Below are 4654 nucleotides of genomic sequence, written 5' to 3' on the forward strand. Positions count from 1 at the left end.
ACTAACGCAACAAGTGGCTTTAAACGGCGAATCTGCAACGCATTCGAGCGACGAAATAAAAGCTCAGGAATGTAGTCCACACTGTCGTTGAATACATGGTTTACTACAGCAGTTTTTTTTTCGACAAAGAACATTCGCTTCTCTGTGGCCGGCGCCGGCCGGTGGGATGACCTACATGGAGACTTGCGTAACAGGTTGCGCTCTCAGCAAACGCTCAGTTTAGCTTCTCAACATCGGCGTCGGTGGTTCAGTGGTAGAATACTCGCCTGCCACGCGGGTGGCCCGGGTTCGATTCCCGGCCGACGCATTCTTTTTTTTTATTGCTCAATTTGAGGTGGTTGTGGTATTAGTTCTTTTGACGCACATGAGAGAGCAAGCAATACTTCTTAAGGGAAATAAATGGGCAGAAAGCCCTGAATAAAATGCGCAGCGACTGTGTCCTAATGAACACGCGCTATCTATCGCATGGTAACACGTGTGCAAGGTGGCTTAAGTGCCGTACTGGTCGGGGTTCTGCCGCTGAATTAGCATGGGTTCTTCCCGTCAAAATCCGATGGATCAGGGCACCGGACAATAAACCGTTTAGTGATGTATGCATGTGCGCTCTCGTGTCGATGATTTGAATTTGAAAGGAGCAGATAATTTTACCGGAGTTCGAACTGATGGGCGCACAACACTGCAGTCATTTTGCAGTCAATAGAAAAGTTTATAATGGGCAAACCGCACTTGCGGGTCCCCTATTTGAGCTCTACCGACGCGCGGGAATATTCTAACAGAATAGACGACGGCCACTACGCAGCTGGATTGCGACAGCTGCTCGCAGCGACACATAGGCCGATAAGTGTAAGTGTTAATGATGTCTAGCAAATTTCATTTTTTTTCGCCTTCCACATGGGTGGCTCGGGCTCTATTCCCGCAGGAGACATGCTTTTTTTATGGCGGTAGTTTTTCCAAGAGGAGGGGGTGTGCCCATGCATTGCGCCTCATTTTTCTCCTCGAACGACCCCGACACTGCCACAGCAAAGAATGTGTGATATGTAGAATTGTTTACACAACGTGAACTATTTTTTATTCCAACACGCTACTCATTTTACAGCAACAGCTGTTATCGCGGCGTCGTCTTTAGTCCGTAGAGAGAAGACGAGAGAGGACGAGAAGGAAAAGGAAGGGGCTCATTTGGAGGCGCGACCAAAATCGGCATCAGGCACATGCAAGAGCTCAAACCATCCCGAGCGATCCCGGCCGTTATCGTGGCTGGACTGCACATTGCTCGCGACACCACCACGTCTAGGCCACCCTTGCGAGGCAGTTTCGAGTGGCGGCCCATTAATAGCCACCGACGAGCTGGAACGGTGCCAGGCCTTGGCTAGTGTAGATTTCCGTGCGTGGTACACACACAGCACATAAGCGAGACGCGTGCGTTCCGAAACGCGCTGTGCCTCGAGCACAAGGGTAGTCGGTATGCGACAGACAGCATAACAGTTCTGTTTTTCAGACAGCTAGCTTGCGCGGACGTTCGACGCAGCATTTGAATAAGTGAATTTCAGAGATAAGCGCGCGTGGATCAAGTCCGAACAGAGCGCCCTCCTAGTTATGCTGTATGGCATGGCATGTCATGCTGTATGGCATGACATGGCAGTGGGCATGGCAGCAGCCTCAGCGGCAACATGCTAAGGAACCCTTTCTGTTTCGTACTGCAGGTTGTGGCGGTTCTGCTGCGAGCTGAGTTATCGTCATGCAATTGTTTCCGCGCTGCATTACGCCACAATGAAAGCCTTGGGGCGTATCCACTATCGTCGACACGTGTCGGTGACATCTGCCTTCTGGGGGACCCGACAGCGCCAGCTATCATCGCCATGCCTATGCCAACAGCGGTTACGTCGCACCACATGACCCGCTTCCCAGCTATAAAAGGACAGACCACACCGAGCCTCATCAGTGGGCATGGCAGCAGCCTCAACGGCAACATGCTAAGGAATCCTTTCTGTTTCGTACTGCACGTTAGTCGGTACTTACCTACTAAATGCTATCGAAGTGACAACCGCTTCTTAGTGTTGCCATAGAGTAACATAAAAGTAAAGAGCGGACACTCGGGCCCTTTCGCGGCCGAGTTCGGCGCTTCCCCGTTTCCGCCAGATGGCACTGAACGTGCAAATAAAAAAAGAAAAAGAGTATGGTCTTGGCATATCTTGGCTTGCAGTGACGTGCGCTGCGCGCCTACGGTCGCAGTTACGTCAGCAACAGCGGCGTCTTTTAAGTGCGTCAAGCCAACGGGCAAGCACGCCCAGGCGGCAGTGTGCGACGGACCGACGGTGTGAGCGGCTGTATTTTTTTGCGGCGTCTGCAAGCTTCGTGGGCACGTCCGTTTTGTGTACTGCTGTGGTGCTGCGACGGTTGTTTCTTCCACCCCGTGAACTGTCCAACAAGAAGCTGCAGCTGTCGGCCTTAAAGGCGGCGGCGGCGGCTCTTCCTAAGCACTTCCAAAGAGGCAACAAAGCTGCGTCAAGGGCAGATGCCCACCACCAGGTTTTGACAGTAAAGCCTCCAAGATTCCTGTTTGTGCCTATCATCTCTGAGGCCAGTGCATTTCCCCGGGTCCGCTAGGTGCGCTGTGCACAAAAGTCGGCCGCTGGGGCCTACGGGAGTGTCCGCTCTTTACTTCTATATTACTCTATGGTGCTGCTGCCTTGCCCAGTACCTTTGATGAATGTTTTCAATTATGTCATTTTTATACCAAAAGACCTATTGGTATGTGGCGATGTGGAGGCAAATCCGGGCCCTACAGAAAAAGAAATGCTTTCAGAATTACTGGACGGCCAGGGAAAATTAGCCTCAGCTGTGTAAGCTTTACGTTGTTCTCAAACCGACACTGAGCGGAACATTTCAGCTCTGACCGAACGCATAGAAGGTCTTGAAAAGCAGCTGGTAGGTTTGAACACTTTGAGCAACCGTGTGAATGTAATAGAGGACACTGTCGAGAAGGTTGATAAGCAGTTATCAGCACTCATCTCCAAAGTCGATGACTTGGAAAATAGAAGTCGCAGAAACAATTTAGTTATATACGGATTAGCTGAGGACACGGTGTAAGAAATAGTTTAGGTGAGGGAACGGCGCGAGCGAGCCGCTACGTAGAGAGGAGGTGGGAGCATTCTGCTTACACGGCGGGTCAACAGAGGGCGCTACTGAATGTTCCCCGGGTCTCCCGCTTTCGCCCTTCGCGCCGTTGGTTTGTTTTTGTCTGCTTCGGCTTGTTCCTGCTTTCACGCGTGCGTTTTGACAAATCTGACTCTCAGATCAACTTATTCTATGCGGCAGTGTGGAGGTGAAGTGCTTTGTACCACTTTGTAGCAGCGGCTACAAATCGTGCAAGGAAAAGTACTCGCTTTTCAAGCCTCCCCAGGATGATGCAAGGCTCGAAGCGTGGCGGCGAGCAATACCTCTCAAGGACCGTGTACTACAAAGAACGGATCGCGTTTGCGAGAGGCATTTTGCTCCCCACTTCATCCTGAAGACGTGGTCAGCGGAAATTGATGGCCACGTGTTAATGTCCGGCAAGAGAAGAGCGGGCCTTACAAAAGACGCCATTCCATCTATCATCGAAGGGGCGCCGAGCTACCTTTCAAAACGGATCAAGAGCCCTCGCTTACTTACTTACAATCATGTAAACCCATCGAACATGCTCAAGATGAGGGTGAAGCTGGCGACACAGCTTTTCAGCAATTCTTTTGCCAAAGGAATCATATTTTATGCACGCAGAGGTGCGCCAAGGTTGGCTTATGCGGAACCGACAGCTAAATTTACACTTTTTTTGAACGACGTACCTGTTGGATGCTCTGAACCGCCGGTACCCTGCAGAGGGCATTCGACTAGGAAGCAGAGATTTCACTACTCTCCAAACTGCATCTGAATGGCTCGACACATAGGAACAACAGGTTGTAAACGGAGACATTCCTAAATACCTCTTTTTGACCCAGTCGACCGCCGAAGATTTGCGCGTTACTCTGAAATCTGTCCAACAACTTTCTACCTACCTTCTGAAAGACTGCGGTTTCAAGTACGTGTTGTCGGCCAAAATGAACCAGGACCCCTTGGAAACTGCAGCGCCTGATACCAGTCAGGCTGCCGTTGTTACTCTGGCAGATTTAAGGGAGATATATCAGAGTTCAGATATGCAGCGCCCAAATAAACTGCAAGAATTGAAGCAGAAGCTTGATGGGCTGATCGAAGAAGGCAGCTGGGAATGTGATGACATATTTGAGCTAAATGACTGCGACACAGACGTTGTATACTGCATTGTATACTACGTCACTGGCTTTGTCTCAAGAAAACTCGCAAATGAGGCCTCCTGTACGATTTGCAAGGAGGCGCTTGAGGGAACAAAAGGGATCGCAAACGTGCCTGAAGCCGACCTGGTGAATTTAAAAACGAGAGGCAGGCTGACGCACCCGAATATGCATCTTTTTGATGTTTTCAAATACTGCGAGGAAAAGTTTAAAAAATATGCAAGTGACAGGCACGCGTTCGATAGAACAATTGATGCTGTTCTGGAAAAGTTCCAGTTTATATTTCCATGCAGTCTTCACAAAGAAGACATGCTTGCGAAACTGATCCACTACTACGTGTGCTAGCGTATGCGCCAATGTTGCAGGCAGTT

General features: G+C 50.1%; 1 non-coding gene across 1 annotated transcript; it reads left to right on the forward strand.

Moving 5' to 3' along the window:
• The first annotated feature begins 236 nt into the window (after positions 1-236).
• Positions 237-307, forward strand: TRNAG-GCC (transfer RNA glycine (anticodon GCC)). Its single transcript has one exon. It is a non-coding gene; the product is annotated as a tRNA-Gly (tRNA).
• The last annotated feature ends 4347 nt before the right edge of the window (positions 308-4654 follow it).

The sequence above is a fragment of the Amblyomma mixtum genome, chromosome 1, assembly GCF_055824585.1.
Source record: "Amblyomma mixtum isolate Tamu chromosome 1, ASM5582458v1, whole genome shotgun sequence".
In the NCBI taxonomy this organism is placed as follows: domain Eukaryota; kingdom Metazoa; phylum Arthropoda; class Arachnida; order Ixodida; family Ixodidae; genus Amblyomma; species Amblyomma mixtum.